We start from the raw sequence: 22,172 nt of genomic DNA, 5'->3' as shown, positions 1-22,172 counted from the left end.
CTGCGGATGTTTATGGATCTACGAGAAATAAAAAGAAAAAACTCGAGATTCTACGAAATATTCGGAACAAAGTGCTCGCTCTAGTGTCCAGCGAGTGAAATAAATCTCCATTTAGATTCCATTAATTTCTTTAATTGCAAAAATATGAATTTACGTAAAGAGCCGCAGCCTAGTAATAACGAAAATAGCTACAAATATGTTTTATCTCTAAAGTGCCATGCGTTTCAACGGAACAAATTGGATCGTGGCAATTAATCAATTGCAACGTGCGCCCTTTGTAATGTAATCGTATAATTATATCCAGAATGAAGAGCGCGAGTGTTTCAGGCATACCAGGCAGGTTACCCCTAGGCGAAATCATTCTACCGGCGATTTAACGAAAGGAGGTTAATTGCAAAATTATGTGAGAGTACCGAATCCCCCAGGTAGCGTCTTCGCAAGAATATCCAAGACCAGTCGTTTCTATGGAACGACGTGGTCTGACGTTGAAGTATACAATATATAAAACGAAAAGCTCGCGTTATATTCCGCATCCGCTCTCGATATATATTTACACGAAAAAAGATATTTATCTAATAACACGATCATTTCCGATCCGTTTTCATGCTGAGCGAATCGCTAGTCAAATTTTCGTAATTTCCGATGTAATTCGATAACGAGCCTCGCAACTTCCATTCTGACGTAACTTCATTTTCGTACCAACGTTCGACCGATGTTTGTTCGCATTGCGTTTGAAATGGAAATAAAGATGTAAAACTCTGAAATGTTATTGGAATTTGGCCTTTTTCTCTACCTTCGCCCCCTTTTTCGCAATTACAACGCGTATTAGCGACTGTCACGAAAGTTAAATTAGCAAACTTAGCTCCAAACATTCAATCAACTCCGGCGATTCTCAATTAATTTCGACTTGTACAGAACCGCAAAGTTATTTCTGCGTGGAAGCAATTATAGGACGAAAGGACTTTGAATTTACTACTCGTATCGGTGGAAAAAGAACCAACACTTTGCGACACACGTCGAGCCAAAGAAGCGCTTTCTATTCGTTACATGTACCGACGTCCAGCGTGAGACATCGAGAAAGATAAGGAACAGGCGGTCGTAACCGAAAGCGCACGTAACCGTAGCTTAAGTTCCAACCATCGAATTCAAGTACCGCGAATGACGCCTTTTCCAGATCTCTTTTTCCCTTCCAGGGGAAGATGTAGCCACCCCTACAATTTGCATGATTACGTCCTCGGATCATCGGTTCCTCCGATAAGTGGACAAGCATCCATTCGATCGAACAGTTCCTCGCGCATCGCGAAAATAACGTTTCTCGATCGTGCTATTTCTATAGAGGCACGGTCGGTTGCACATTCGCATAGTTAGTCGACCTAGAAACGAATTTCGCTCTGTTCCTTTGTATATATTGTATTTAGTTGGCGATTAATTCTAGAGTCGTAGAATATCGAACTGTTCAGCAACGTTGGACGGATTAAAATAGAAACTTTTTCTCGTCGAGATAACGCTTATTTTCGTATAGTACGATAGGATTGTCCGAGTCATCCATAAGCTTCCATACTCTGAAGTTAAAGACATCAAGGCAGGGGTTCCGCAAGGAAGCGTCTTAGGACCAATACTGTACACACTATACACGGCCAACATACCAACAACTACCAATGGCAAAATACTGACATTCGCGGACGACACAGCTGTACTAGTCAGGCACACTAACCCAGAAACAGCAGTCACATTACTACAGGAACACATCACAAAAATAGAAAAGTGGCTGCAAGTTAAACAAATAAAAGCAAAGCCCAACAAATGCAACCATATTACATTCACATTGCGAAAACAGATGACACCAAACATCCTACTGAACCTAATACAAACAAGGCGAGTCAAATACCTAGGGAAAGTCACACGGAAACAGCATATTAAATCAATAATAGACAAAATACGGACAACAAGGAGACAAATGCATTGGCTAACAAGTCGAAAATCCAAATTAAGCATAGAAAATAAATTAAAAATATACGAAACGATCATAAAATCAATCTGGACGTACGGAATGGGGGATAGCAGCAATGAGCCATATAAACAAAATAGAGACGATACGAGCAAAAATTCTTAGAACAATAGTAAACACCTCATGGTATGTTAGAAACGAGGACATTCGGAAGGACCTGGGAATATCAACGGTCAAGGAGGTGATTGGAAGATGCGCGAAAAAGTACAGAGAAAGAATAGCAACACACCCGAACCGGTCGGCTGCGGAAACGATCAACACAACAAGCGTAGAAGGAAGACTGAAAAGGAAACACCCAGCAGATCTCGCAAGGGATATAACCTAACAAACACGAAGATGGTACCCCGCTGGGGGTAGCCACCCACATGATAATCAAACAGCTAAAAAATTCTACCAAATGTCCAAATTGGACAAATTGTTAATGCAAAGTATTAAATAAATAAAAAAAAAACACCTTTAAGCTTCGACAGCATAAAATTCTTCAAGTTTTATACTTTGCACAGGATAGTGAAGCTTGTTGTATTCATCGTGCTTGTCGTCGTTAATTTATAATAACGTAACAAAGAAACAATGAGAAAATATCGTCTATTTCCGATCGTTACTATACGTTTATTTACTATTATTATTAAATATATCGAATTTAGCGAATTACGAGGTAAATTACTTGGCTTCGATTAAATATCCTTCCGGCTCGAGTAACCGTACGTGTATGCACGTACGTATGATAAACACGGAAGTAGCCAAGGCAAAGAGACGGTCAGCAACGAAAATAGTACGGAGAGAGTATTTTTCTCGTGTAAACCACATTTCTGATATACAGTCATTTAATTTTGCTGTTGGTACCGTTGCTGCGAGCCATTCTTTCCGCTCAACAAGGGTCAGACAGCGTACCAAACATCTTTGTTCTTCCTTGTTGTGCACGAAGCGGTTCCGTTCCTTCGGGGATTCGTCGAAACGAGCTGGTTCCCGAGACGAAATAAATTCTTTCTCGTCGCAGGCTAAAGGTGGCGCATACAGACGAGAAATTTTCGAGACCGTCTCCAGACTAACGTCCTTATATACGAGCTTACCCGCGATGAGAACAACGCCCCGGTAAGCGAAGCTCTCTTTACGAGAATAGCTCCAACGCCAGATTAGAATGCCACGAACCCATGAAATCCTTCGTGGTTTCGCCGATTCCAATGTAATTTTTATCAAGACAAAGTCTGCTAAACCCGGAAATAAAAATCTTCGGTTCTTTTAGCTTTCTGCGTGACCTCTTCGTGATTCTTAAGCAACTATCGCGAAACGAATCGCGAGATACTGGCAACTGAGTGTACAGCCAACGCGTTTCGCGATGCTCTTATCCCGTTACGAAAGAAAAAAGGGAAGAAAGCGCTAGTAGATACGTAAGGTTGGATTAGCTTCAAAGATCGACGAAAGGACGAAACACGATTCAATTTTGTCGAATTCGACTCTCGGTACATCGGATCCTAGATATATATATTTCGCTCTTAACCTTCCCTTTTTACGAAAGCCACTTTACCCTCCAGTATACCCTAAATCGAAACTTCCCTAATTTTCGTTCTCGAGGGTCGATGGCTGAGGATCGTTACGATAGACTAAAGGGTCGTTAAATCAAGGGTGGGTGTGTGTGACGCAAATTAAAAACATTATTACGCTCGATCGATCACGAATCGTTGCAAGATATTTTTAAAACTTGAATCACACTCGGGTACTTAACGTGTTAGGTACGACGCGCCACCATAGTGGCTCTCACTCTACCGACTCATTCGCTCACCGTTTGAACTAAATCTATTTCATTTGTCTTACTGCACACTTTCTTTGCCCTCGCGATGTTTTACAGCAGTGTTAACAATATACAGGCAGAATATATAGTCTTTGGTTTTGTCGATACACCAGTGTCAGATATCAATTGTTGCTTTCCGTTAAAATATTTAAATATGCCATTATTAGATGCTCCTTTTAACTTGCCGATCCGTACCCTTTTAATTTTTTAGAATCTCCCACCTGAAAATGTCGCTAAAAAATAGAAAACGAAGGGCAATTTGAAAAACACTATCTACGAGTGTGAACACACTCAATTGTATTATTAATCGTTAAAGCAAATTACTAAAGTTCAAGCATATGCATCGTATCTTTAAGAAAAATGATCATTTAATTATCAAAAACTTCATTCCGATGTGCTTGCGCAGAGAACAGCATCATCCGCCACGTATCGCAGTGCTGTATCGTTTACGCGTAATTCGCGTGAAACTCTGCCGTACAGAGAAGCAGTCCCGCACAAAATTCAATCGTATCTAAGATGTTAAAAAGCTTCAGCCGTTATCCGCAGATCAGTTTTCATCGTATTTGAAATCACACTTACGCTTGGTTCGAGTTCAAGCTTCGATTAAGCCAGTTTCGAGAAAACAACGCCACGATAATTGTGTCGTTCCGTAACTGTAATTATACTGTTAATATAGGTGTTGCAATGGTTTCGTCGACGCACGAGACGAAGCAACGATAAACTTTCAAGGGAGCGAAACACGTAACAGGGTATTAAGTGGCAGGATAGTAGCAGATCCGCCTACACGTCTTACCATGCCAACGATCTCCAAAATTGTTGTGGCGTACAAACGAGATATTACGTGGTCGCTGATTGCTAGCGTACTCGGTACGCGACTTCCGCCAAAGTAACGACATGGTTGAAACTCTGCATTTACGATCCGTGAAATTTCCTTTCGATAAATAGACACGGATGCACTCAAGATAAAATATACGCAAAGATATCCGACGTACGAAGTTTCTCGCTGTTCCGAAAATATTTCCATGTACGCGTGTTTGTTCGTTACTTCACCAATGAATTTAAACACCCTCAAACCTGCTTCCTTCCGAAAAAGAATTTTTTCCCAAAAAATCAGGCGAATTAAGTTGTCTTCGCTTCGTTCAAACTAGAACGTATAGTATCGATATTTCTTTTTTTTAATGCCGTAGATGTGAAACTAGGAAGATAGAGATTTATCGATTACTTACCGGATAAGAGGCGATAAATGTTCCATTTTACAAATGTAAAAAGCGCGCAGAAAGAAGGGAATGTTTAATTTTGCATTTTTTAAATGTCGAATTAATTTTCATGTCGTCGATGAGATTGCGTTGTGATAAGACTTTTTGATAGCAGGTGCACGTAGTCGAAGAAGTTGTTCCGTTACACCAGTTTCTGCGCGGCAGTCGCACAGCGCACAACGCATTGTCAAAGCGTTACCAAGCATGCTTTGACCGATGAAGCATGTAGCGCGAGTTCAACCAGGTTGTACTCGGGTGCTTAGCCACGTGCTGACACGCGTGTTTCCATATCTGCTTGCGGATGACGTTGAGGGATGGTCGTTAATGTACGACGACGTATATTCCTAAATGTTTGATCATGGATTACCGCATGCGTTCGCGTGTATTTCGCGCGTGACAACTCGCGTGCACACGCTCCTGCGACCGATAGCCATCTACGCGTTTGTACAGGAATTTTTACGCGATATTCCTTATGCATTTACCGCGTTACATACACGCATACATGTATTTCGTAATAATTCGATTATTTCCAAATTTGTCTACCAGGTTTCGCGTGTATTTGCTTATACGTATGTACGTCTGCGTGTTCACTTACGTAATATCGCGTGAGTTTTCCCTCACACGATTTCGATGAAATTTTTCAACTACGCGCGATCGAATTTTCGTATCATGGCTCGCGTAGCGATGTACGTACGATAGCGTTCGCGTCGACGGACCAAGTTTTAACATGAATTTAATCGTTTTCCATATCGTTGTGAAATATCTGGTACCATTGTGAGATGTATATCCAGAGTGTATTTTGTATCCGTTAGTAACAACTTGAATAAGTAGATTATCAACATAATGGAAGATTTTGCGCAGCCACCTCGCCTCGGGCAGAGGCCTGGTGATCGTTATCGTGCTCCGGAGGATATTCTTCCGAATGTGATTCCGGGTTAAGAGCGCCATCAATTTTTCGGTATAGTATCCGTGACTGATATTAAGTGCCATCAAGTATTTAGATTTATCGATGCCTTCGATTCGTAAAAAGTTATTTTCCGATATTTTGTGACACGAAATATCAGCTATCAAACACGTCCCATCTTCTTTCGATATCTTCTTGTCCACGAAAAGCCGAATATGCCGAAGAATTTTTCAACTGGATAAATCGCGGAGTCCACGTTGCTGTATCTTTAAGATTCACCCCGCCAGACGTTTTATCTTCGATTCGTTTCCAACGATGAAATATACCTGCTTCCTCTAGATCAATTTCTTCCTCTAGTTTTAGCCGCCTTCGACGTTTTATAGATAGAATGGCGCGTCATTCGTCTTTGCTAACGTTTACGGTTGAACTAAGAGATAGCGGATCACGTTTCCTATTGTTAAATATCGTCGTGTTCCCCTTCGTTCACCGCTCGGAATATACGCTCGATAATTAAGATTTATAGTCCTTGTTATCGAGTCCGATTCAAGCTTTCCTCGTCTCTCCCATTAGATGGTATTAATAATCGCAATTATACAAACGTTGGATCTGTAACTAATTTGTCGGCTAATTAAGCTTCCGACTTGGTCAAAGTCTAACTCGATCTCTCTTTCTTCTATTCTTACCGTTTAATTAGAATATTTTTTTCTATTTCAGAGTACGCGTACACCTCGCTGATAACAACACGAACGTTGAGAAATTACAAATTCACTCTTGTCCTTTTCCTATTAAACGTTTAATAGTCTCGGCAAGAATTGTAATTGGATCGATTAACCAGTTACCGTACAATTTCCTATTTTTAGGAACTAATATCGTTCGAATAGAATTAGGACGAACACGGTAATTAACCTTTCTAAAACTGTCGACAAGTCAAAAATAGTTCCTTCAACCCGTTGTTTCGATTACGAACGAACATAGGGGTGAGCTAACGTGGGTATAGCTGACGTCACTGCTGCTTCTGTAAATCGTTTACCCCTAATGCAATATGCATGAACCCTTGTTTAAATCCACGTGGCGTGTGAGAAAGTTTGGAAAATTTCACGAATATAGGGATCGGCTATCTGCGAAATCCATACGATTCGCTAAACATTCGATTATCGTTATTGCGAATTATAAAGCGATTTTCTACGTTCCAGAGTTGTTTAATCGCAATTTGCCGATTAATCTTTTTGCAATCTTTGAAAACGATTAGGAGGACAAATTTTACTCTCTTTTCTCTTTCGAATTCGAATTACGAGAAAGTAAAATATTCGCAGAAGACAAATTTTATACGTATGTTGACTCTAATGTAAATCAACGAACACGATATCGATCCGCACTAACGACAATGGAAATCGTTGTTTTCTCAATCTGTTTGGCGAGGTGTGCCGCGATCATCTATGTTTAAGTAGACTCCTTTGCGAAGTTTGTGGACGCACGCGGCCCAACAAGACTACTTTCCAGGGTATTCGTTTCGGTTCACGTTTGTCATCTGTTTTACCCTTCCAGTATTCCATCACTCGGTTCACCTGTTTTATATTCTAAACGCATCGTCACAGGAAACACGATATTTAACTTCTTGCTCTCATTTTTTTGCCGTCCGAAGCAACCAACAATTTTCGGCAAACGCGATGAAATTTGAATATCTTGGGGAGAAAGGTTAAAGAGAGAATCGAAGAATTCATTAGAACGATCTAATGGGAGAAGAAAGAGGAGAAGAAAGATCTGCCGCGATAAATTATCGCGGAACTTGTTATTAAATCGATTTGACAGGGGAAAGTGAAGGAAAGGAAAAGAGATCGAACAAATAGAAAAATCTAATTTCTCTACGTAATCCTCGATTGAAAACGTAAAGTCGTTGTAAATCACTCTTTGCGTGCCACCTGCGAGCGGTCGTTGTTGTCGATAGATCGCACTTTTTATTAAAAATTCCCCCGGACGTTAATTACATTCGTTTAATTTTTCGCCCACACCAACGTACTTGATCGAGAGATCGCGATCGTAATAAAATAAACGATCGGTCGCGTTTTAGCGTACAATACGCGCAACTTATCTTTCAATTACTCGATGATAAGAACGTCGTATCTTTTTTTTATTCTCACGCTATCTTCCGTAAAAGAGATATATTTGTAGGAATTTTTGTGAATTATGACGACGATTAATCATCCCCTATCGTGACATATACGACGTACCATTTTCCAAGAGGCGAAAGTAAATCTGTCTCCTTTCTATTTGTTCAGGCAATCGTATAAAGCTGGCTTATCCGTGGGTTCGTCGATCGTATTAAAATCGTGACTTTAGTTTCCGAATAAATTGTAGCTTTTATTTATGAACTTTCCTTCTACCGTTTCTTCTCCTAAATTGAAAATAAAAACTGATTTCGTTGTATGCGAATCGAAACTGAGAAGGGACCTTGTCTAATCTTTCCTTCTATTCGATAACGTTTCGCCGTTTCAAAGTGCTTATTCCGGTATATAATAATAGCCCTCGTAAAATTTATCTAGACAATTTGCTAGAAAATAGCTGAATGTCGTGAGCACTCAATGGTATAAATAGTTGAAGAGGGAGGAAGACACGAAGTTAGAGGGAACCTCGCTCAACGTACGAGTTAAAGATTACCTTTAAGAGAGAAATTTCCTTAGGTGACGGAGGAACTTGGGAGAAAAACCGCGACGAAACCGAGAAAAGAAGAGAAAAATACGCTCACGCCGACGAGTTTCCGTCCTTTTTTCATAACGCGGGCTATGTTCTCGAGGGAACAAAGTACTCTGGTTAAGAGCAATTGCCCGCTTGAAAATCTTTTGTCATCATAAATAAAATATGACTCGAGGTATCTCCGTGCGATCCACTGATTTTCGCACAAAGATGTCTACGATGTGTGTAATCTTGTCAGTGGACCAACTGGAACAACGTCGAAGTGCTTCAAGTGCGTCTTTTTCTCTACTCGAGAGATGGAGTCGAGAACGCACGTCTCTATCTTTTAACCTAATCGCGTCAAAGCGACGGTTGTTCGCAATTTTCGATGTAGCTTAAACTTCGTTTCGTACAAGCGACCTCGAAGAGTTAATAGGTTTTACCGGTAATTCCGGATGATTAAAACTTGTGTATCTCGATATACGTATTTGGCTAATTCTTCCAATACCCGGAATATAACACTCACGTAACACGCAAACGAAGATCGATATCTTCGTTACGACCGCCTCCCTCCAGTTACGTTGAGTCGACTCTTATTTAAATTAAGAGGCAACATCGTTCGAGGAAAAAATATCAATATCGTAATGGATTTGCTTATTGGCATTCGTCCCGTCCGTTTTTATGTAGCGCGAAATTTCCATTTACCGTACCCTTGATCAAGATATCGCGTGAATCTTTTACCTTTCCCTCGACACGATCCCCTCTTTATAAAAGTATCCCTTGGCAGATTCGTGAGAGAATCGAAGATCGTAAAAGGAAGAGGAGTCTAGATGGAAAATAATAAATTCATGTAGTACTATGAACAAACCGCAATAGCAACCATCGTAGAAATTCCATTACGTTATAAATATAATCGTAGCAAAGTACGTTTATTCCTGAGAGTTCTTCGTGTCATGAAACAACAATTTCCAAGCATACTCCGTACCGAAGAACTCGCAGAATTTGCCATAACCAACGCTGGATCAGCAAATTAATTGTGTTTAATGAAAAACTGAAAGGCGAAGCTTGCGCGTAAGAACACGTAATAAAAATTGAGTTATAATCCGAACTGTTTAACATTTACTCCGATCTAAGCGTCGTGAATCGACGCGAATCTGACGACATGCCAATTTTCTTCGACGATACAAGAATTCTCAAGCATCGATCGAACGAAAGCTAAATTTTAATTAATCGAAATATCATTGACTGGGGTACGTCGAATCTTGTGTTTTACGCGAGATCGCTTCTTGCGTATAGCAGCAAACTTTCCCCACTTAGTCTACATTCTTCCAATAAATGGCCAACTTTTGCAATAAGCATAGAATCGCGTTGTTCCAAATTGCTCGAAAGATCACGATCGCCCAAACTTTCGACATCGTTAATAATCTTCGTGTCTGCTTGCAGCATCGTCTTCCATCGACTAATCATAGCCCCTAACATACTAACGCGTCGTACGAAACACAGGTCGAATAATGGAATCACTCGATCGGCTTTACAAATGGATCGGTCCGTTATTTCAATCATATACCACTGATAGTTAATTTCGTGGCCAATAAAAGTAGGTTCTTCCGCAAATAGTAATAAATAACTGAAAGAACATTCGACGATCGCGTATCGCTACGATATATAATCGAACAATTGTCCGGCGACTAAGAAACGTAGAAAGGATGTTAAACGGAAGTTTCGTCGATCAAATTTGAAGATATAACCAAGTAATCTGTAGCAATTTGCTCCACTCGTTCCACTTTTCGTTGGATATCTTTCCTTTCAACGATTGATCTCTGAAACAAATGTTGTTTTCGTTCAATTTCACGGACATCCGTAGAAAACTTGGAAATTAAAGAAATATTCTAGTTTAATTCGCGGGAGTGAAAGTTGGCGAACGCGTAGTGTCGACATCGTTTCAACGACTTGTCATTGAACGAAATATCGCGAAGATCTACAGATTAGTCCGGCATCCTCGATGTATTCGACGATCCACGAAATATCTCGCGTCGATAGACCAAAACTCACTATCATCGTTTTGTTTCCGATCAAGGAGGAAAACTGGTCTAGGCGGGGAAAAATAAACATCCATGCATGTTTCATGAGGGATAGAACGTTTGAAACTCATGGAGTATTAAGCTTCTGGGTCGACGTGTATATTACCCTTGTTCTCTTTGAAATTCTTCGTTCAACGGTCTGATGGCAAAAATATGCGAACCTTGGAATAACAAATTCTTCTGCTCATACATTGATATTACGATGAATTTCTTTCGATATAGAAAATCTTCCAGATAATCGTGGCAGGGAAACGATTTATATCGTCGAAGAAGTTCTCCATCTTTTAGAATATTCACCGATGCGCTGTCCATTAATTTTAAGCAGATCTTCCAGAGCAGGTCTCAGAGAGACTTTAAGGCAGTCCATCCACGTCTCCCAAAACAAATTCGTTCGCGAATCAATTGCGAAATATAACTCGTGGTTGAAGATTGGTCACAAATTCAGCGAAGGAAAAAGCGTTTCCGTCTCGTTTCTATTTTCGCTAAAGAGATAATGCTACTTTGTCGATTATTTCTAAAAAACAATCATAGAAGTTTATCGTATGATAAAATACGATAGTTACGAAAATGTTTCCGAAGAACAAAAAGGTATTGATCGATGCGAGGAAATCTCGGTCCCTGAGATAATAGACAAATAAATGTAGTTTTGAAACGTTGCAGAAAGAATGGACGAACGATGGAAAAACGATCGAAGAGACTTTCTTCTTCCTTTCTTCCTTCTTCTTTCTTTCTTGTTCGAGACACATTATTAGCAACAAAAAAAGGTCGCGTAACAATACTCACGCACAAGAGGAACGCAAAAAGAAGTCGTGAAAATCTCTGCAACAATCACTATGATGGCGGAAACCTGAAACTGCTGTTAAGTCCCACGAGTTCTTTCCGTAACAAAGGATAAAGATTCTCTGAAACGCGAGTAAATCCGATTTCCACTTTTTGGGGGAAAAAAATACACGCGCTGCTAGTATAGTATTTAGAGAAATTCGGTAGACGGCGGAATGACGTTTGTGTTTTTCGAAAGAGCAATGCACGAATACGTAAACAACCGGAATCTGGCACGAAGCAATTTGTAACGTTAGGGTAGCACCGGCGCGCAATAAGAGAAATATCGGTGTTTATTTAAATTACATCGCACGCTCGTGAGACAACTTCTTTTCTTAATTCCTCTCCTCAATTTGCACGCTGAAAAGGTCAGCGAATTTAGCGAGGTAAAAAACGAGAGTTTAAGATTCTGCGATGATAAAAGCTGCGGTGTAAAATTTTCCGGAGGAAAAAATTTAATTTTCCGTGAAATTAAATCGAACCTCTTTGGTTAAAAAGAATCTTCCGTGTCTATAAAGTCTGCAATTTCTAACGCAGATGGAAATTGTTTTAGATGATAAATTTTCAATAAACTGGCACGGTGATAACGTTCGTATCGAAAGCGTCTTTGCGTCTATTCGTACCAGCGAATTCGTTGAATTTCCATAGTGTAAGCTTCAAACAATCCGATAATAGGGTACCGATATAAATGCACTTCATTGCACATTTCTCAGTGTTTATTGCCTATCGTATTCGCGAAACAATTATATACTCAAAGGTAGAAAATTGTTTAACAGCGGTAAATCGTTTAGGGCAAAATTCGCCTAACATAAAAGTGCGAATGATTCTGTGCGGCCCATGGCCGTCAAAGGTTTAAACGCATGTGTTGTCCATATGGCCCGCGAAACGACGTCCGAGACTAGAACCTCGTGAAAGAATAAATCCTGGGACTTACAAAAATGTGCAAAGGCCTTCGACAAGAAAAAATCCGTTTCTCTACCCCGGAAAAGATCTTTCTCTTTCGGGGAGCCCAGCAACCTATATAAAGGGAAACGAGGAAAAACTCGAGAGACACAGTTAGAGACAATCACAGGGGAATAAGCGAAGAACGGTACAAGTACGGCCCAGGTAGCGCGTGCTAACAAGACCGTCAGGTCGTCATCGTACTCGCTCTTGTTCGCGGGTCCGTGTAATCTGTTGCGCGATACACGCATAGGTCGGTGCCAATGTCCACGAGGAAGGAAATCCTTGAACTCCTGTCGATCACGAATATACGGCGGGATACGAAGCCGTCGTCGCTCGTCGCGTTCACTGACGGCTGCTCGCATTTCCCCGGTTCCTTGTCCACGACAAGGGGAACGGAATTTCGCAATACCACGTAGAATGCATTTTACTGTTGATATTTCGAAAGGAATTTTGTTCACGAAATCACGTAAAAGGATGCGATTAAAGAAAACGTCAGCAAGTATGAATCGTTATTTATCGATTCTTATGACATTAACGTCCTTTATTCCTTTCTTTTCTTTCTCGAGGAGGGGAAAATGCTATTACGCACACCCAGTAACTGAGTATGTGGGACTCGGTAAATGGAGTCGCCATACCCACTAGAAACCCCTCCTTTATCCGCTCCTCTTATGGTACAGGAACCAACCCCGGAACCGCAAAACGACCTCTATTCCTATCTACCAGTTAACCAAATAAAGAGTCGATATAATAAATTTAAATAAAATCGATAAATTGATTTCGTCTTGTCTCTTATCTTATCGAACATTCTTATCTTATCGAATCAGCGAGAGACAGAGATCGTAATAAGTTTATTGTTCTATATAAGCGCAATAGAAAGCCGGATGCAGTGGAACGGGTAGACGAGATTTCATCAGATCGTAGAATTGGTCTGCGCGATTTCATGATAACACTGAAAGAGAAACTGATGAATAACAAACAGTATACGCGTCTACGATAATTTTCCGCTAACTTTCGTTCGAGTGGATTGTGTCCTCGTAAAGGCGTAGTCATCGTAGTCGTTTCGCAGCATTCTCCAATGTCTGCAACGTATATCGCTTCTTCTTTCTTACGATAAGCACGAATAACGTTATATAGCGAGCGATGGTAACGTAAACATACAACGATTTTCATGAAACGAAAACGCACTTTGTGTAAAGAGCTTGCCCATTATCGAATGTTGCGAAGGCGGCTTAAAGATGAGTCAAGTCCCTTTCGCGAATCTAAAGCGTATTCTCGAGATAGTTCGACAACGTTCGTTAAATCCTGGAGATACGTACGTAGAAAACGATATAGTTTCACCAATGCGACGCATTAGTTGAAAAATGAACGACCAAGTTACGAGCGACGTTTTAAATAAAAGGAAACACGCGCGACAATGGACATGAAATAGTTACGAAAGAGGCCAACGACGGGAAATATTCTCTCCTTTCATCCTCCCTGCGTGTCCCAGAATCCTCGTGTCCCGGTAACCCGAAATTCCCGCGTCTTCCTTCTTCTTTTACAAGGACTCTTTTTTCCTTATTTACAGGCATTCCATAGAATTTCATATTCGCGATTCGGTCCGTACATTCGCTACAATAGAGGAACAACGATTTTCCAAATTTACGTCGTATCGAAAAATCATGCGAGCTTATTATTCACATTGTTTCTTGAAAATATTATTTGCTTTCGTTAAATATTCCTGGTGCTCGGTACAATCGTTTCGTGAAAGTTAAAATGTAATCGTAATAAACACTGTTTTTGTACCGTGCGGACCACCTTAATTACGCGAGTCGATTATCAAACAAGCACAGTGCTGGGTATATATTATATATAATAAATTATCGCATTGCCGTAGTTGAAAGCGTAACGACGAATCGCCAGGAACGCGTTTCCGTTTTATCAGTTTCCTCTCTTTACATTCGCGAACAATAACTTGTAATTAACAATTTATATTTAATAAAATGCTTTTATTCACGAGACGCGTGATTCAGCACGCGAAGAGAATTTTAAAATTGGTACGGTCTAATTTTATTGCTACGTGCACGATAGTCGACAAATTATCAGTCATTATGCCTTCGAATGGCAATTGAAAAAACGCCCTCGCTAAATATAAATGACGTGTAACGAAATGAAAATATGACTTTTAAATATCATATTTGGAAAACTTTGGAGAAAATGATACGACAACTGAGTGCACGTAATAAATACTAAGTATGTATGTATGCACTCCCTTTGAAGCCACACTGAGGCAGATGTCACGTACAATAGAGTATTCGAATTTCCACAAACCTAGAGTTACAGCGCTTGTTTCGCGCAGTGAAACGCATAAAGAAATGAAACTATGTAACGTAATGATTAAAATTACATTGAAACTGACGTTGAAATTTATTTAGAAAGAATGAAACGGAGAAGCGCAAAGGTGCAAAAGATATATGAACGTTATGTTTAAACCTGGAAATGCGAGGATTCGAGTAATTTCTAGAAATTTTTATCATGATAAATTTCATTATTAAAATTCCATTATTTGCCAGACAAATATCATAACTGAAACGGAACAAGAAAATAATTTGAATCTATGAAAATGAAGTTGTTATGCACGAAAAGCAGACGTTTGTAATACTATTAGGGATATAAAGCTCCTCGAGTTTCCTTTCAGGAACGGTTCCGTAAGAAATGAAAATAGTCGGAAACTTTTCCTTCGCTCCTCCCAAGATTCTCATGTTCCCTGTTTTGACCTAGCTTTTCAGAAAGCCAGCACAAACGTTCCGCTATATACAGAATCCTAATTACGCGACAAGAAATGGAATTTTTTTAAACTGAACAGAATTGTTATATGTAAAATACGTAACTCGAAATGCACGAGCCGTCAACTTTTCTACTAGAATTGAAAATAATTGCAACGAGAAACAAGATACGGCGGAGTAATCGGGCGAAATAAAAAATTCAAGAACGGATTACGATCAATGAAAAGGTGAAAGAATCGATGGAAGAATTGACCGCAACGAGAAACGTGGGACGATAGACAGACCGGAGCCACAAGTACCGCAGAATTTCTATTTTTTGTCGTTTCGCGTTGGAAACAATCGGTCGATCTATCTCGCTGATTCAACGATGCACGCGATGCAGATTTTCCCACGCGAAGCGCAACGGGAGAAAAATATCCGGCGCAATTTTCGAATTTTCAAAGGACGTTGATGCCAATTTATAAAGCTGAGATTCTCTGCGAACTCTGCTATGTCTCGCTGCTAATCGCGTTTACATAGGCACTTAGGCAGCCGATTGCACGTAGTATGTTACATTTTAAACTTCCAACTCGAAACCAAACTCGTCTCTTCAAGAATCATACCGAACCGGTGACTCGTTTCCGAGTAAAAGAAAACGCCGTTTAATTCAACCCCGACCCTATTGCGCAAACGTCTCTCGCCTCGGCTTAATTGAATCGTGCTCATCGTAAAGGGTTGCATTCGTGCGATGCATCCAGACGAGTAATTTAAAACCGAGCTATTTCATCGAGCTACGATTCTCGAGAAACATTCCGTACAAGTGTCTCGTGAATAATAAAATATTCGCGGCGCCTTCGGCGGTTAGTGGCACAACCGTTTCATTGTATCTGTACGCAATAATTCGTCGCGCTATTCAACCAAGATGAGCTTCCCTCGAGAAGATTTTATGATTTTCACCGTCGCGTGTTCGAGATGCCTTTACACAGATATAAAACCACCGAAACTTTATTCTTTCGTAACAAACTGCTTTATCGCAAACAACGAAACAATTATATCGTTCAGGATTGATTTACCGTTAGTAGAACGATGTGCGTAACATGGACAAAAGGTAGGCGAAATAAACGAACGTTAATCTACATTTACCTTTGTATAAGCTGCAGTGCAATTTAATTAACCGCTTGCATAATCTAAGTAAGTAATCTGAATATCTGAATACCTTGAAACGAATATTTCGTATGTCGCAACCTAACATACTACAAGACTCTAGGAAGAGCTTTTGTTAGCCGTGTAATAACCACAAATTCGCGTGAGCTAAATTACTTTTCACGTGCTTCCCATGAGTGCTTAAATCAAGCAAACCAAGAAACAAAGAAGGAAGTGAATAGTACGGGGAAGATGAAAAGCGTCGGAGATCTATGCCCGCCGAAGAAATTAATTATCGAGTTCCACCGAAACGAGATTATCGAAAATAGATCGTTTTCATATCAGAAACCGTAAAAGTACAACGAGATTGTATCATGGACATCGCCGTCGCTGCGAATCAAAGAGCAGAATCATCGTCGAATCTTTGGTTCGTTTTGATTTTTCGTCGTCGATCGACGCTAATCGATTCTAGGATATCAGTGTCGATCGTTCAGTGTCGAAGAGGTTGATGGTTGGCGGAAGAATTCTCGATCCTCGAGAAAACCGTAGTAAATGAATGGCGACGAAGGAGAAGTTCGTTACGTAGCTTTCAACAATCGTAAGATACGCTATTCATGAACGAGACAATGGAATTTATCTCGACAATTGCTGCGTTGTCTCCTTAGAAGTTCTACGGAGATGATTAAATATTGGGAATAAAATTACACCGTAGTGATGGCAATTTTGTACTTTCCTTTACGAAAGCCACGTAATAATCGACGACACGATGACGAAAATGCGATTCTTCCGAGTTTCTCGAACCGCGCGGGCAGCATGCCAATGGGGTTAAAAGCTGTAAAGGGAATAACGCGCGCCTGTGAATGATGTAATATCACTGTAACGTCGACTTTACTCTTTCATCGGAGGTATCCTCCAATGCAGTATTCCCAAATGTACTTTTACCTCAATATAGTTGCTTTGAATACGAAATGAAGATTTACCCCGGTGAAGCAGTAATTTTACGCGCAATTCGTTCCCCTTGCTATTATATTAATTATAATAAAATAAAATATTTTCAACCTCTGTCTGCAACATCTTCGTTCCAGATTCGCGAGAACGAATCCTCAGGCAGACTACAAACGTTTATAAATGCGTCAAAATCCAATCGAACCAAAGTACGAGCGATCGAACTGGCAGCGTTCGAATAACTTCAACGAATAAACGAGCCTGGGGTGATCGATGAAAGAGATTGGTCTGCGAGTTTTGCGAGCTCTCACGACCACTTAATGGACCTTGAAAATCCTCAAGAGCTCGCGTCGGCATCGCGTCGCAAGAAGGATACTCGACCGACCATCTCTCACGTGCACGTACCAACTTTAACGTATTAGCTAACGATAAACTTTTGCAGATCGATCGTAATATCGCTTTATTATGTTCCTAGAATCTCGATTCGAACGTTCGTTTCCCATCGAATAAGATTTACGGACGGATCTCGTTCTAGAAGATGATACAGCGAAAACCTCTTTTCACGAGCTGCGCTGTTATTAATTGATCGTCGTTCCAACCGGATTTATTAACGGATCGACGGGCCACTTGGAATTTCTTGAGGGCCGGATATCACGAACCTTTCGATGATCAATGATCGTGCGGGTTTATTTACTTTTATCGCGAAAGATATACTTTTAATACGATAAAAATTTAAAGACACTCGTTTGAACGAATCGTCGATTCGATCGCCGAATACAAACTGGAACGGACAAACCAGATCGAATACAAACTAGGTGCGACAATGGTGACAACCGATTTACTTTTCTAAACGCAGCTTCGTCTAATTCCAGTGTACCTGCCAGCAAGCCGGACTCGTCCTTGATCTATTTCACTGCATTTCAACACGGATCCAAAAAGCTATTCGATTACCAACGTTCGGTACACGTACACGTTCGAAAGACCGTTTAAAATGTTTTCGAACGAGTATGAAACAACCGAAACGACGAAACTCGATCGACAATTTGGAAACTTCGTTACGATATTATCTGTAAATTTGCGTTGTCGTCCTGTGAATCACTGGCAAAGCCAATATCGATAGAAGAGTTAAAGCAAATGTACGTGCTGGGGCACTCCTAATCTTTCAAGACTGCAGGGTTTATACAGATTTTGAGATCCGGATGTGTTGTTACGATTCTCGTCACGTATCGAAACACATCTTCCATATAGGCGGTGGCATTTTGCATTCGGAAGCGGTAAGCGTTTCTTTAAATACCGTAACAACTGTGTATGCATATCGGCAAATTGATTTCTAATACAAAAATATTTGCGCACGTTCCGCTCATATTACGCATACTTCGTTATCGATAACCGATATTTGCATGAACAAAAACCTATGCGAAACTCGTTGCAAGATGTACGAAGCAAAAAGCCACTGTAACAAGCATCGAATATCGCGTAAATGCACAAAAATGTTCGTAACAGTTGTCAATGGAGAAATTACAATATTTTTTTCAATCTCGCAACGCGACTTATTCAGAAAAATGACAAGGATGAACTATGATTTAACCAGCGTTCACTGAATACTAACCGCAGTTAACTAAACCAATCGGAGGATTCAATCACGAATCAATCACGAATTTCTTCCATTTATGCAAAAATAATAGAATCGAGCAGAAACGTGTAAAAAATTCTCATACCGTACGAATGTTATTGGACGACTGTATATAACACAAGTTAATTAAATAGGATTCCTTGGGCTTTATCGTGTTACGGTTTAATTAAAGCCTAATACAACTTTGTTAATTGTTGTCGAACCGGCGCAACATACTGCCGTCGTAGTAAGAAATTGCTTATTCCGTTTCCTCATTGGATTCCATTTCAGTAAAATCCTTTTCGCGAACTGTCAGTGACAAGTGTTGCCATAGTTTGTCCTCGAATCTCACGTTACACGCAAACTATGGCGTTGATGTATCTCTCGCGTATAACTTTCTCTATAGTCTCGATCGTCTCTGTTTTGTTAACAATTGTTTACTTGCTTCGCTGCCATGATACAGGAGATATTTCGTGACGCATGTCGCGACTCGTATTTGCAAGAATTTACGAACAAACAGCTTCCTATTAGCCGCATACGTTCTAATAAAATAATTTTAATAGCTGTCGTTTTGTTACAACTTATCGGTGCTCGATGTCGATGTTCGCTGAAATATTTCTTCGAATCGTGCGTAAATAGGATTTATCCTGATATAAATTACACGTAAAATGGCATATTTTTTAATTAAATAAAATTTAAAACGAAAGGAATGTATTAAAAAGATACATAAGATCCTGATATTTATATAAATATCACTACCGGTCTATTGCACTCAAACTTTCCCTTTTTGCAGAGATTGCAAATATCGGGCGATTCAAACACGTGTTCGCGACGCGCGTCTTTACGGGCGTATAAATTTGAAACGCAAAGATCGTAGCTAGCGACGTAGCGGTAATTCTCCGCAATTACGCGTTTGCCTACAAATGGACGTCTAACACCGAACTGCAGGTACGTAAGTTCTAATTTAAACAAAGTAGACGACATTAACGAAGACCGCTGTTTGAACACAGTCGCGAGCAAAGGCTGAATTCGAAACCAAATCGGAAACAAAAGCCAATAAAGTTAGTCATGGAATAAAAGGAGCTGCGATTACTTATCCAGACTTAACGTCTTCCACAGCCATCGCGATAGTTAATTCCATCTTGGTTTCTAGGTTGAGGACTTATGCAAACTTAAGCCAACGATCGATGGCTGCTCTCAGGCAGATCAATGTTGCAAAGATCCATTCGCGAAACTATCGGACGTTGTCGAGATCGTGCTATTGGGACTTAGGGTTGCTCGAAGATCGTGAAAAGTGTAGAAATCGCGCGGTTGGCATCCGATGTTGCTCTAATTTTAAGGACAATTACACAATTCCATGTATCACGTTGAAAATATCGTTTATGCCAATAAATGTTCAAAATATATATTTCGATGAAACGTTGTAGCGTATTGAATATCGCGAGTAGATCGGCTTCCTATTCCAAGCTCGTCATATTTTTTGCTGGCAATTTCAATATCCCGAGCCACGTAGTTCGCCGCACTCGGCCAGATCGACTCGTCTTTTTACCGTGACAGCGTAATATCGGGATATACTACTGTCACGACTCCTGCGTTATTCTACTTCCACGGAACGAGAGATCCGACATTCCTACCGAATCTACATCGATCTGAAAGTGAAATCAGTTTTATTCGCGCTGCCCGCCGGGGAATGATATAGATTCGATAGCCAGAAGGAGGTTCGTGACTCGAGATCCATTACGATATCAAATCGTAATTGATACCACTTCGCAGCGAACGTAACACGGCTGTTAAAGCAGCTTTTACTTCCTGCCGTCCGATTCGCTAATAGTAACAATTTCGATTTCATACCTATCCGTCGCGTTTCCCTCCAACGTGCTATTACGTTCTATCCGCGTGATAATCATCGACAGGTGTAACACATTCTAAGCACTTCCATTCTTTTATACGGATACTTTTCTCGCTTTCAATGGTAATTAATCGTTACACGAAAAACGAGTAGATGCTTTCGTATCTATTATCGTTTGTGGAACATAAAGTGGGGATATCGACGGTAATAAAGAGATAGGAATCTACAAAAAGTTGCGTGCGTGAACACCGAGAAACTTCGTGGAAGACATAAAAGAAAAAGGCCACTCCTTTCTTTCGAGGTTAGCGAGAGCATACGATGATCCGTAGTATTTCGAAAGGACAGGAGCAGGACGAGGAAATTTCACGAGCTCGATTTTCTGCATAGTACCGATCCACGCCGCTTCGACGACAGCGACGATGAGACGGAAGACGTACTGTGTCGTTTAACAAGACCGAAGGAAAACTACTAATAAACTTAGTACTTAACGCAAATGGTAATGTAAGCACGTACACGGAAACAGGATCCACCACTTTTCAAGTAAAAGCTGCAACTTCCATCAGGTTCGAGCAAAGACCGATATTTATCGTTGGATAGAAAATTGAAACGCGACAAAATTATTTAGAATTATTTCGGAGATAAAGCGTCGCAAAGCGTTTTTCGAATCTTTTGCAACATATAGCAAAGTTAATGCCGCTTCGACTCTTTTATCAATTTTTCTCTGCCTTTCAGTCGCGGAAAACGTAAAACCGTGAGACAGCGTACGGAAAGCGTAAAGAAAAGAAATGTGAAAGATCATCTAAACTTTAAACTTCCGAGAGACATAAAATACGATGGTTACAAGGTGTTCGCAAACATTTTACGACCACGCAACAATTTTCTCGCGGCTCGCAACAGAGTTGCGAATAGTTCTGGAAATTTACAATAGTATTTTATATACCTGCTTCCTTTATCCGGAAGAGTCTTGGCGTACACACGACCGAAAATTATCTACACGTACGATAAAGAACAGTGGTAGGGTTGCGTCCGTAGATTGAAAAAAAAAAGTAAATAAAAAAGATAAAACAGGAACACCTCATAAGCTTTAGATAAGATTGGAGTGGTAAAAATTAGTTTCCTGTGGTTTTGTCTGTCTGTTTATATCCACATTGATATAACTATTATTAAATATATATGTATAACTACTAAAGAAATTTTGATAAAGTTTTCGCTGTTGTATAGCTCAGTGGCCAAGACAGAAGATAGGATATTTGTAGAAGCTGAGAAACAACCTGGCATCCAGCAAGTTGTATATGCTTGATCGTCCCCATCTTTGATAGACAAAACAAGCAACGATGGTTATTGTTTACGCGGTGTTCTGAAATCGAACCATCTTACGATTTCATATTTTTTAAATTTTATTACGGA

The sequence above is a fragment of the Bombus pyrosoma genome, linkage group LG3 (genome assembly GCF_014825855.1).
Source record: "Bombus pyrosoma isolate SC7728 linkage group LG3, ASM1482585v1, whole genome shotgun sequence".
Classification (NCBI taxonomy): Eukaryota; Metazoa; Arthropoda; class Insecta; order Hymenoptera; family Apidae; genus Bombus; species Bombus pyrosoma.
The sequence above is the reverse complement of the archived record's forward strand: the minus strand, read 5'-3'. Positions refer to the sequence as shown.